This window comes from Colias eurytheme, chromosome 25 (genome assembly GCF_061535395.1).
Source record: "Colias eurytheme isolate Ceu_HAF_F1 chromosome 25, ilColEury1 Martin Lab GWU primary, whole genome shotgun sequence".
In the NCBI taxonomy this organism is placed as follows: Eukaryota; Metazoa; Arthropoda; class Insecta; order Lepidoptera; family Pieridae; genus Colias; species Colias eurytheme.
In genome coordinates, this window is record NC_143004.1 from 4,328,084 (window position 1) to 4,342,640 (window position 14,557).

At 32.5% G+C, this 14,557-nt stretch overlaps 1 long non-coding RNA gene across 1 annotated transcript; it reads left to right on the plus strand.

Moving 5' to 3' along the window:
• Nucleotides 1–3,111: 3,111 nt before the first annotated feature.
• Nucleotides 3,112–4,386, plus strand: LOC149897563 (uncharacterized). Its single transcript, XR_016458149.1, has 3 exons — nt 3,112–3,281; nt 3,868–4,022; nt 4,112–4,386. It is a non-coding gene; the product is annotated as an uncharacterized LOC149897563 (long non-coding RNA).
• The last annotated feature ends 10,171 nt before the right edge of the window (nt 4,387–14,557 follow it).

Consider the following 14,557-nt stretch of genomic DNA (forward strand, 5'->3'; position numbering starts at 1 on the left):
AAGTGATTGTCACTTAGTTGTTTCATTTATCTCTGAAATTATACAAGGTACTCGGTACACTACAAAAATCATACTACACATACATTGGTCGCTATACACTTTACGAACATTGTAATTGCTTATAACCCCGTAATGTAATGAAAATTACGAAAAATTTTCACTTATGTTCCACTTACGTGAAGAAATAAATAAATCTTTTCAGAATTCGTTCCTGGCGCACTTCTGGTTTTCTTTTGAGCATTGAAAATTATGAGAGACATTTTTTTTATTCAAAAGCTTCCTATCTTATTTAAACCTGAATAAATTTTGTAATATTTCATCTTTTTCTAATATAATGATACGCAAGGGATGGAAATTTGCCTGCAGGTATGGTAGGTATACAATCTACACTCATAGCGAAAAAACATTACAAAATGGACAATTTAATTATTAACTAATATTCCCTAAAACTACCGCAGTTTCTCAATTTATAGCAATATTGTTTTACATTATGAAATGTATGTACCTAAGACTGCATAGAACATAACAATATTTTCTACAAAAATTATTATTACTGAACTTTTATTACCTATAACGTTACATGAACTACTGGCGAAACCCCATAATTTTTACAATCAAAATGCTAAATGTTATGATACAGTCTTCGGCTCTTTGCCGTTCACAATAATGCTCACTATCCCATAAATTAATCATTCTATTAGCACTAAAGTGTGAAAATTTTAACACAACGTCAAAGAACATTTTCGGGAAGTTTAAATGGGTTAAGTCCCGCGACTCTGCTGTTAGTCACTTTGTTCTATTTTACATAGTTTGTGCCTGAAATGTTTACCTGAACTGATTTCTCCAATTTTGCTAATGTAACGTTAATTTGCACAAACGATTTGCCAGAAAAACAATGTTACAATTTGAGTTGACTGGAAAAATAACTCTTCTAAATTTTTTAATTATTAACATAACCTTTCGTAAACTATTTACAGTTAGTAATTGAAATAATAGAGCGAATTTGATTTGAGCGACTACAATTACAGCTACAACTATCTCTGTATATAAAAATGTCCATCAAATATTGTCAGATTAAAATGGCTACTCTTTCAACTGCATAGATACGATACTCTTAACCGTGTTACACTTACAGTTTCAACTAGGGCGGGTTAAAAGTAATTTAAATTTAAAACAAATAACCTTATAATAGGTATACAAGAATAGCCAATCATATACAATTTTCATTTACCCATATTACCATACAAAAACGTATGCTCTTCATAATTCCAAGGCTACCCAAGTTTACTAAAATGTAAAGGAAAAATCATACCTTAAGCTCTCTATAATCTTCTCACGTCTTCACCCTCAGGGTATGGCAATTTATAAGATCATCGCATTGAATTTGAAACTTTTTGGACAACCATTTTTTACCCATGAAAGTTTTTATACTAGTTTGTAGGATATCGAATTCTTTATTACTGTCATACGGGATCAAATTTATGTTATAGTATTTGTGGATAGTTCTATGTTATTGTTTGACCGCCTCCTCGGTACAGTGGTTGACGTGTGAGCGTAACACCGAGGGGTCCTGAGTTCGATTCCCGGTGGAGACGAAGAAAAAAAATGTCTCGGTCTGGCAGGACACAGAAGGCTCACCTACTTGTCCCTAAAGAAAATCGATCAGTGAAACAGATGTATAATGCATCTGCCCCTTACCCCACTAAGGGACATGAGACTTCACTATGTTATTGTGTGAAGTATGCTGTTGAAATAACGATTGATTTAAATGTAATAGCTTTGTTATTTAAGATAACAATTAAGTGCATTTTTAGTAACTCGAAAAATGTGTATCATTTTAATTTTAACTAATTGTATGAAAATTTTTTATGAAGAATCTATGCCATGTTGTTTTTGCATTTGATTCATGGTCTAAATTCTGATGAAGTTTCAGATTTTCTCACATCTTCTTATGAAAATTAAGGTAAGGAAGATGAAACCGATGGTGATGATAATATTTTTATGTTATGGAAAGGCTATTGCGCGATTATTTGAAGAAAGAAAATATTAACGCAGTATTATAGTACACACACACACACATAAGTCAATTAAATCACACAAACCTATATGTTATACTAGCTGCGCTCCGCGGTTTCACTCGCGTGGCTCCGCTCCTGTTGGTCTTAGCGTGATGATATATAGCCTATAGCTATATAGCCTATAGCTCCTGAATGAGCTATCTAACACCGAAAGAATTTTTCAAATCGGACCAGTAGTTCCTGAGATTAGCGCGTTCAAACAAACAAACTCTGAATCTTTATAATATTAGTATAGAAAAGAGCGAAGTTACAGGTATAAACTCGTATATATTCTGTACAGTGTACATTATAAACCATTATTATAATTGTTACCACGTTCATTTCACCAAGATTGGATTTTTATGAAACACATGCTACAGCGAAACAGCGTAAACATTGAAATGAAATAATCTGAGAATGAAAAATACTTTGTGCACGGTAAAATTAATGAATTTTTACGTAGCCTGGTATTATATTTATTTTTCAAGTAACTCACCTTATTCCAAGTATTGTAATTTTTATGTTATACACTGAGAGAAAAAATTTCGGCGTAATTAATAACAATGTTATTAAATGGCGTTATTATCAAATTTGATCAATTCCCATGTATTTTTAATGAAAACTACAAAAAATTTAATTTCAAGTACAGTTTATTAATTTCGTAATATAATACCAATAAACGGGTTTTATTAAATGTCTAAATTAATATTCATTACTTGGGATTGTAGGATTTTACATGTATTAATAAATATTCCTTGAATTTGTAGGTACTGTACTAATATCAAGAGGATAAGATTTGTTATGATTATAAAGAGTTTTACTAAAATGACCGATTACAAAAAACTATAATATCTAATATGGCATTTCTTATTTCTATAATTCGTGAACTTGTAATTAGAACTAGTTTTATTTTTCCCTCAAGAAGTAAACTATTATTTGTCATTACAGTTATGGCTATTAGTGTTTATATGTACCTTTTATTGGAATTAGTAAAGTTTACTACTTACTAGTAACAAGATACATGCCTACTTTGATCTGCCAGCGGCCGGAGCCGCCGGGACGTTGCTGCTCAATTGCTCATTTGCTTAGCGTCAGTGAGCGCACGTGTGTTTAACACACAAGTGAAAATAATTTGTGCAGTGCAAAAACAATTGAATGACATGAATAAAAGAATGGATCAATTAACCAGTGATCTCCCGCAGGAGTATGTACCCCAATTTCGTGGTAAGTACCTACCTAATCAAACTACATAAGTAGATAGTTAGAAGCTAGATAGTTTTATTTATTCTTTGCAACACAGAACACAGTACCATACTATTCTTTGTCAGAACAGTCGATGTATTAATGTTCATAATATTACCTTATTCATACTTAAAGTAATTTGGTACCTATATGTATTGCGTTGTCTAGATGGAAGAGTGGATTCTGAAACACAAAGAATTTTTACCAACGATGAAATAAGTCAGTTGATCATTTAACTAAAACCGTTCTACTATAATTTCATACTAAATGTAGGAGAGTGTTTAATGTAAAATTTTCGGATATTTTACGTTCTATTTTTTTTTTAGTTATTATGTAAGTGTTTAGTTATAAGTCAAAATTTGTAAAAGTATTTGTGATTAAACGTATTTTCTTTCTTTCTTTCTTTCTTATTAATGCCATTTTACTCATTAGGTTAAGTACTTTCGATATCAATTTAAAAGATTTTTGATGCAATCGCCTGTGCACACTTAACGATTACACCCTGTAGATATAATGTACACTTATGGTCTTCTTTTAGTCATCATTCAAATCAGTGTTATTATTTTAGGTTCTGAAAACTTTGAAGACGTCGATTGAGGGTAGAGCAGTTGCGTAGTCTTGGAATTATCGAGAGGGCCCGTTCACATTCCTTGACAAGAACATCATCTTCATCGTCGAATTCTGATGTAACTCCATTAATACGATTGCCAGCAGCATCAGCAGGTAATATTGTATATTTTAATGAAAAACGAGTTTGTTTACTTTTACGGGTATTGCTGTTTTCAATTTAAATGATAAATGATTCCTTTCAGAATCCGACGAAGAATTAAGGGAGAAAGTCGCATGGCTGCGGAATTCCATAGAGCCGTAGCACCTAGTGGAAGAGAAGTGAGTGGCCAAAGCGGCATTGAGACTGAATACAAACTACTTGGCTGGTGGCAGTGTTGTTGCCTAAACACTAAAAATTCAGCATCGGTTGGGCAAGTTGTTTGTTATCATGAATACAAACAACCAAGGATTTTTTAGTTTATTACTTAAAATTATGTTGTCAATGATTATTTTTTGGTTAATTAGAATAAAGTTATTTCACGAAAATATCATATTTTTTTTTATTATGTCCACCTTTCTGCAAATGAAGATTTCGAACAATTTTTCACTATTACTTACCTATCTGAACAATTTAAAAAAAACAATTTCTAGTATTCTGTTTAATAGTAATTAGAAACGATGCTATACTTATACCGCTAAATTTAAATACCCAAAAAAAACTTCTGGAGGAGAATCTACACATGAATATGAACAAGTTTAACTATGGAACCGACTCCAAAGAGCGCGAAAAACAATCATGTTTTTTACTTTACATTTGTGCTTTTAGAGTCGGTCCTATAATTAAATTTGTTCATATTCATGTGCAGATTCTCCTGCAGAAGTTTTTTTGGGTATTTAAATTTAGCGGTATAAGTACTTATAGCAACGGTTCTAATTACTATTAAACAGAATACTAGAAATTATATCACACCTCAATGAATTTCAATAAAAGATATTAATTACAAGTCAAAATTTTAATAGGGCTTATAAAAAATTACTGGTTATAACATCACTGCTTTATTATTTCCACACATTAAATTGTGAATCCTATAGTCACTAGATTCTTAAGACAAGTAACAAGAGTAGTAAAACCCAAGAAAAAAAGTACTAAGAATAAAAAATATATTACGTGTAACCAATATTTATGTTATTGGCCTTAATAAAAACATATTAACAGAAAGTATGTTGGATTACTTGCACTTAAATAAACTTTACTCGTTATTAGTAAACAGGCATTTCTATTCCAAATAAACTTGGTTTTTTTGGCGTCAGTAAATGCAATAAGTAAAACTCGTTTGTAGCCGTTAGAGAACTTTAATTGTCCTAGGATTTATTTGAATTTTATTAGTTGTTAATATTTTTTATTGAATTTTTTTCTCAGTGTAGGTACTATGTAATGATTATAATTTTAATCCGTGTTTTGTGAAATTAATATGAAATTATTTTATAGATTTGAACGTTATTATACTTAAATATTCATCTTCAAATTTTAAAGAAACAAGATTATCAAACTTAGTGTAAGTAATTTGATTAACAACCGCAAAGGTCAAACAAAGCCTTTTTTGAATTAAATATTATATAATCGACAATTATTATGTCAATTTTAAGTACTTTTTCAATTAATTTTTTGCATGTAACACACCACGCACTTTTTCCTCTAAATGAAAATATCGAACAAGGTCATAAAGTTGAAGTTTCGTGCATTCCTCGATCAATAATGGAGATATTTGGTAGTCAAATGCGAAACCGTCGGAATGGAAGTGGCTACTGGCTAGCTCCAATTAGCCAAGTCGTGCCTGGCTTCAACCGTAATTTCACTATAAGGTTTACCGCTCTATAGCATCTTTCATACGTTAGACGCATAGAAATCTAAATAACAAGACACATAGAAGTGCTATAATGTCATAATTCGTATGAAAACCGCTGTCGCCAAAATCAACACATTCAAACCGAAAGCTAAACAGTACACACAAGTAAACTATGCCTTTTATTGGACAGCTTGATTTTAGTGAAAACTAACTTATCTATTAAATTAAGCTTTTGAATATGTATCCTAACGCACGAATTTACGGTTTATTTTAGAATAACATCCCTAAGTATATGAGACTTTTTGCTCCAATACGAACAAACGTGATAATAAGAATGGTCGACTGTGTCATTCATTGTTATTTCGATTACTATGGTGACACTCGTAATACTTGTAAATATTCTATAATTTTAAGGAAAAACGGCATTATTTCTAAAAAAATATATTTTCCGATGAAATATTATTCCTTTATAAGTATAATTACAACTTGTGGAGGAATTTCCGCAATGGGAATTGCTGAAACACACCATGTATACACTCATAGGTCTCCAGAGCAACTGAACAGTGACGAATGCACTGGTGATGTGCAAATCACCTGAGTGGCGACAAGGTCACGCACGCTTACGACTTCTATGGTTAGACGCTTTTCTACGTGCTAAAGCGTGTTTGACTAAATTCTAAAACATAATAGTACAATCTGAAACAAACAATACTTCGGAAATTTAATGGGAAAGGTTTTGGTTATCACTACATAGTATAAAACAAAGTCGCTTTCCCTGTCCCTATGTCCCTATGTCCCTATGTCCCTTTGTACGCTTAAATCTTTGAAACTACGCAACGGATTTTGATGCGGTTTTTTTTAATAGATAGAGTGATTCAAGAGGAAGGTTTATATGTATGATAACATCCATTAAATAGTGGAGAAGTACTGTTATTTTTGAGGTTTCTAATGTGATGTCGTAAAAAATTACATTTTTTCCGATTACATTGCAAACGCAGGCTGAACCCTACGAGTTTTATCAAAATAATGTACTAAGTATTATACACATTGAAAAGGTCTACAGAAAAGTCCGCGATGGTATATGTCTATCTCTTATGGATAAGCCACAATAACTTTATTTTGTCATTTACGTTTTACGACAAATAATGGCTAATTTTCGATGCGATTTTAATCAATACAGCATTAATCCTTAACCAATTAAATACCTTGAATACATTGTTCATTCAATATAGATCTATATGGCCCTTTACACCGTATGATTTAAGTGAATATTTTCGAAGATATTACAGATTTAAAAATTGCGGGACGTAGCGTTTGCGGCGGTACCAGCCGGCCGCCCGGCTATCTATTTTATACCCGTGCGAAGGTGTCCCTTCGTCCAGCATACTCACCACAACTCACCATGGAATCCTGATATTTCATGAATGTCAAAAAACTGTTCTGAAATAGTGCTAAATAGTGCCCAAAGGAAAAAAATAGTGCTCTTGTACTTGCGAAGTTATAGCCATAGTTCGATGAGTATGCTGGACGAAGGTTTCGCCCAGCATACTCACCTCCGTCCGGAGAATCTGTATACGCTTCAAACATAATTCATACTTCAAAAAATAGTTCCCAAATAGTGCCAAACGGTGCCCAAAAAGAAAAAACAGTGCTCGAATAACTTCGGAGTTATAGGCTTCGTTCAGTGAGTATGCTGGGCGTAGGTTCTACGCCCAGCATACTCACCTCAGTGCGCGAATATCGAACGAGCTATAGGTATAATTTACGTCTCAAAAAATTGTACTTGAAATAGTGCCCAATATCAGTCCAATTTTTGCTTGACTTTTGACTTAGAAAACCATTAAATTTTAATGTAAACTTCTACATACTAACGTAAAATGGGGTACAGTCGTCGACACATGTTTTTGGACAAAAATATTAAACTTTCTAATTGTTGACTTCATGTTATTGGAAATAATTATGGTATTTTCTCACATGTCAAAAACTTTCGATTAAATGCATTATTATATATTTTATAAATAATAATAAATGAATGAAACTTTAAGCGTAAATGAAGTCTATTACTTCATTGCATTGTGTGTTTGTCTGAATAAAAACAGTCATTTGCAGCCAATAAAATTAATATCTTGAAAAATTGTAAAAAGGAAATTATAGTTTCTTTTTGTATATATGTTGCAGGCAAAACTTATAACCAGTCAAAACTAGTACTGTGACATAGTTATACAAATTTTTAAAACTCTTTCCAATAGTTTCATCAATGAAAGGTTTAGCAATAAAAAACATTTTTAATTACTTACGTTATTTATTACTATTTAAAGGGCCAAAGTAATCAGAATTCTACTTAACTAGTTCACAGCTTTTGTTAACATTCATAATACATATAATCAATGTAAATAGAAAAAATTGTAGTTTTAATATTGTATATAATATACATATACTTAAAAAAATGTTTAGCGTCGCGGGCGCCGCGCGTCGTAAGCCCCATACCTATTGACCGTACGTGCATCCATTACTGCCACACTATATTGAACTTTATCACATGAGGAATACAGGTCAATTCCGTAAACGTTGTGGTACCGTCCTTGATCCGGAAAATGATTATTTTGAATAATTTTGTCAGTTGTAATGTAAGCATTAATAACAGCAACTTTATTTTTCATGCATGATTTACTTCATTTGATATCTTAATCCTTCAAGCGCCGTGATCTAGACAAATATATAAAATCATTGTTCCTAGCTACCGGGGTCCCATGCGACGCGCGAAGGCTTAATCATATTATTATAAAGTATTATTAAAATAATGTGTAATTAATAATATTGCGATTCTAAAGTAAATACTCCCTTACATAGACAATATAAAACAAATAATTTACACAAGACAAAAATTGTTAGAAAGAAAGTTAATAATATTGTATTCGACTGTACTCAATGTAATGTATGTAGAAGTTTACAATCAAATTTAATGGTTTTCTAGGTCAAAAGTCAAGCAAAAATTGGACTGATATTGGGCACTATTTCAAGCACAATTTTTTGAGACGTAAATTGTTCCTATAGCTCGTTCGATATTCGCGCACTGAGGTGAGTATGCTGGGCGTAGAACCTACGCCCAGCATACTCACTGAACGAAGCCTGTAACTCCGAAGTTATTCGAGCACTGTTTTTTCTTTTTGGGCACCGTTTGGCACTATTTGGGAACTATTTTTTGAAGTATGAATTATGTTTGAAGCGTATACAGATTCTCCGGACGGAGGTGAGTATGCTGGGCGAAACCTTCGTCCAGCATACTCATCGAACTATGGCTATAACTTCGCAAGTACAAGAGCACTATTTTTTTCCTTTGGGCACTATTTAGCACTATTTCAGAACAGTTTTTTGACATTCATGAAATATCAGGATTCCATGGTGAGTTGTGGTGAGTATGCTGGACGAAGGGACACATGCGAAGCCGGAGCGGGTCGCTATGTTTTTATATACAACGTTCAGTTTTTCTGTAGTGTATTTAGTATCAGGCATCAGCATTGCACCCGTGCGAAGCCGGGGCGGGTCGCTTGTATATTATATGCAGGTTACATTTTTCAAATACACAAGATTTAAAAAAAATCAATAATCCTAGTCAGGTATCGAACCCGCTGATTAAATAAAAAGGTTTTCTTATTTGAATCGTATTTTCGTACTATCACTACATAGTATATAAATCAAAGTCGCTTTTTCTATCTCTATGTCCCTATGTCTGCTTATATCTTTGAAACTACGCAACGGATTTTGCTGCGGTTTTTTTTAAAAGATTGATTCATGAGGAAGGTTTTAGTATATAATTTATAAGGTTTTAGACAAAGCGGGCGAAGCCACGGGCGGAAATCTAGTTAAATATAAGTTGAGCAAGGTTTACTTTTGGAAAGTATGCAATAGGTTAACCTTAAGGTGGGTTCCCACGGCATGTTTGCTTCACAAGCATTGGCAGACGACAAGCGCTTGTCGCCATCCGTCGCGATTTGAACTGAGCGTTCCCACAGCATGTGTGCGTATGGCAAGCACTGGCGAGCACGGTAATACCTAATAAATTTTCTTTTTTTTTAATTCAACGATAGGTATATTTCCATGTGAGTGGGTTTTTATTCGTAACCAGGCATCATTAACATCATTTCTATTTTTATATTGAGGTTTTGAACAATTCCATAGAGCTGGTTCATTTTCGTACAGAGTTAAAAACTCGAAAATAAGTTCGTTCGTCCACTCGTGTACTCGCATACGCGGCCGCAGGTGAAATGAATGATTACAACCGACGCATACGCGCTACAGACGGCACGCGCCACGCCACACCTTTGATCTTACCGACTTCCAATGGATAGCACGGGCCTCGACAGACGTCCACAGGCGCACCGATTCCCATGGCATGTGGTGTGGTGTGGCGCGGTCGGGTTTGTGAAGCAAACATGCCATGGGAATCAGGCTTTACACCAGTAAAATTTACTTAATATATTTAATATTTTAGTGAGTGTTGCACCTAAACATAAAACTCGCGCAGTTTTTGCGATAACAGTTTTAGCTTAGCCACAGTCGGCTTATTTTATGGTTTAATTTGGCGCGAACCGCACAATAGCTTTTAATTTATTGAAATAAGCTTTTTTGACATCTTACTACACTATTTAGTATTTACATATTAACGGGTAGATTTCGCATTGACCCAAAGTAGTGATTTATGTCATTAAGGGCCGATTTTTCAATGCTTGGATAAAACTTATCTGTCCAATAAAGTATTACACGATAATATTAAAATGTCACGTAAACTGTCAAATACGGGCAATTATAATACGTTTTTAAAATGGTAGTTTTATACATTATTCGACGAATAAGTTTTACCCAAGCATTGAAAAATCGGCCCTAAATCACGTAGAGACCTGTTAATTCCATCAATCGGGCTTAGTAAAAATATGTAGGTATCTTGTAATTAAGAACAGAGCTTGTATTTATTATTTGTCGTAATAATGTGTTATAGAATAGCAATCAAGCGGAATATACGAGAAATATAAAATACTTTGCTACCGCGAAAACTGTATAAAATATTATTATATCTATACTAATATTATAAATCTGAATAGTTTGTTTGTTTATTTGAACGCGCTAATCTCGGGAACTACTGGTCCGATTTGAAAAACTATTTCGGTGTTAGTTAGCCCATTTATCGAGGAAGGTTATAGGCTATATAAACTCACGCTACGGCCAACAGGAGTGGAGCTACGGGGGTGAAACCGCGCGGAGCAGCTAGTGTTCAATAATACTTGCCTTCATATTAGAGCAGCCGCATCATAGTGTATTATGTTCAATAAAAAAACACATAGAGCAGCTTTATCTAGACCAATACAGTTTAAAATATCTTCTTAAGTAATGATTTTACTTCTCCTATGTACTTAAATATATAGGTCGTTAAATTGTAAGTTACTTATAAGGAATCTGCTGTTTAATCTAATAAAATATCTACAGTAAACTTGTAAAACGACGTCTTCAACAATATACCTGCAACATATAAATGGATATGGGACAATTCAAATCTGTAGTATTTAATCATATGACTGACCGGTTGGGTTGGTTGGTAGTGGCCCTGCCTTCAAAGCCTGAGGTCGTGGGTTCGATTCCCACCCGGGGCAAATATTTGTGTGATGAACATAGATGTTTGCTCTGTGTCTGGGTGTTAATTATCTATTTAAGTATTTATTTAAAATTATATATGTATGTTTATCAGACATCTGGTTTCCATAACACAAGCGAAAGCTTAGTATGGGATCAGATCGTGCCGTGTGTGAAAATTGTCATGAAATATTTATTTCATTTATTTATATATAAGTTAGAATATAAAATGATTTCACTATCTATTAATAACCATTGTAACTTACCTGTATATTTTAATTGGATAAAAATAAACGAGAAAATATAGGTCAAAGATCAGAGAGAAAAATAATATTATTGAACAGTTGCAGCCTTCCGTCTTGATTCATTAAAATTTATAATGAAGACCAAATTTACTTTGAAATGTGTTGTTTGTATTTTAATATTTGCACCCTTAAATTAAAGTATTTTTATTTATATTTCACTCATGAATTTCAGTCAAATAATATGGTAATTTATTCTTTACTAGCGGTCCGCCCCGGCTTCGCCCGTGGTACATATTTCGCAATAAAAGGTAGCCTATGTTCTTTCTCAGGGTCTAAAGATAATCTGTGCCAAATTTCATCAAAATCGGTCCAGTAGTTTATGCGTGAAAACCATACATACAAACTTTCCTGTTTATAATATTAGTATAGATAAGATTATATTTATTTATACAAGTGAGTGTTGTTTTCTGATTTTATTTAAAAAGTTGAGGGTTCGAGAATAGAAAACTTACAAATTTTATAAATTTTTTACTGTTACCCTTCATTTACCAAGATCTGTGGCTCTGCAGTAATTATTACAATAGGTAATTATAATATGTAGATTTATACAAGTCTATAGAGCGATACAAGGAATTCATTTGATGTTTTATTATTATGGTTAATATCAATTTTGTTATGTCAGGGCAATGATTTTGTATAGTTATGTAAATCTAGGGATTTTACATGTAGATTATAAATACGTTTACACTTATCACTAACATTTATTGAAGTGAAACTTCTTTAGGCGCGTTGAGACTAAAATTTTAAGGGCACCATAAATTCCGACACGTCATGGAGTAAGGCGACGATTTTGGTATCATTGAATCTTGCCAAGAAGTTTCACTTCTGACACGTATGCTCGGCACACACGCTCTTTTTTATTAGGTATATATTTTTAAGATTTTTAACATGTACGTTATCACTTTTCACAAACCTTTATTCATTTTAAACACAAAAAACTTCAACGTGATACATTCCAACAAAAATATCTAGAAACTACCTACTTATATATTTTAAATTCTATTTAGGTGTAGAACAGAACGGCACGTGCATCCAATCCAATACAATTATTCCCTGATTGTTTTACTATTTCTTAAGTTCTATAAACTAGCGGTAATCCGTAACTCGTGCTCTCAGACGATACCGTTAATTACTGGCAAATAATTAAAAACTTCACTACCAAGAGATTGCAAGCAAAACCGCTTGAAGGGAGAAAATATAAAGGATCCATTTTAAAAAAGCAGCTAGTTTTATGATTTTTTATTCATTGGAGAGTTTATAGTTAATTAAATTTATATCGGTATTTATAAGTAAATGATTTTTAAAAGATGTTAAATTGTAATTGCATATTTTTTTTATTTTGAGGAAATGAATATGTCTTCAGAGGTACTTTTGTTCCAAAATGATTTTTATTTTCTTTTTTTTACCTACTTCAAATTTTAATTTTAATTTTTATGTCAAAATAAAAAAAATATGCAATTACAATTTAACATCTTTTAAAAATCATTTTATAATTTATATATATATATATATATATATATATATATATATAAATTATAAATCTCGTGTCACAATGTTTGTCCTCAATGGACTCCTAAACCACTTAACCGATTATAATAAAATTCGCACACCATGTGCAGTTCGATCCAACTTGAGAGATAGGATAGTTTAAACATGTAGGTACCACGGGCGAAGCCGGGGCGGACCGCTAGTACAAACATAATTAAAAAATGTTACAGATCATATTAAAAATAAAATTAAATTAGAACTAATCCTCCTCGGGTTCTAGATTATTATCTAAATTCAGGTCGAACAGTCGTTAGTGTCGCGGGTCCATTAAATAGTAAATGCGAGAATGTAAATACGTGCAAGTTATAAGAGAGAGCGATTGGGGTTTTATAATATTTATTTTAAAGGGTATGAAGGATTATATTCGCTTGATGTTATTATATTAAAAAATACAATATTTATCTGAACAACAGTGCGTATAAATACATTATATACTATGTGAAAATAAAACACTGCATATTATATTGTAGTGTGGCAAAAGACAAAATGAGGCAAAAGAGCTAAAGAATCACTGTCTTTAATGTACAAAACAGCTCTATCACATTAATTATTCTTGCAAATTAATGCTATAGATGCAGTGGAAGTATTCTGCGAATGTTGTAAGCCATATTATGACGAGTAATACACGGAACAGAAATAATGATTGATATTATGTTTTCTTAAAAAAGAGCGTGTTTGCCGAGCACACGTGTCAGAAGTGAAACTATTTTGGCAAGATCCAAAGATATCAATATCGTCGCCTTACTCCATGACGCGACGGTATTGCCATAACCCGACCCTGAAATTTTACTCTCTACGGCCTACGCGGTCAAAGAAGTTTCACTTCAAAAATAAAGGAAAAATTATTACAAAAAATGTTTTACAAGGTTTTCAAATAAAATAATATATTTTCTAGTGATTTTAGCGAAATCTCGCGCACTTCTAACTTCGACTACACGATTCCAAAGGGAACGAACACGCTCAAGCTTGGCCCAATTAATATTACATCAACTAATCCAACTTTATATAGACGTGTGCCAGGTGTTTTAGTTTTATTACCCGTCTTGATTATCTCGGCTGTTCCTACATTTTATATTATTAGACCATAACTTGGAACCGCAATTTTATACTGATGGTCGAATCAAACATGACTGAAATTGAAAAAATTTAACTGCAATTTTACTTTTCTTCACATAATAATATTTTTCTACAATTACTAAACGTAACTGAAATTGAAATCTTTAATTCAGGAAAAAACAATTTAGTTAGTATTAAAAATACAAGAAAAATAGATTTTTTTTTCTATTTTGAATAAAAAAAAAAGATTTGAGCAATGCGCTGTATCAATAAATGAAGACTGAGTTGTAAGGTGCATATCACACTGCTTTTACACACTAGATATTTA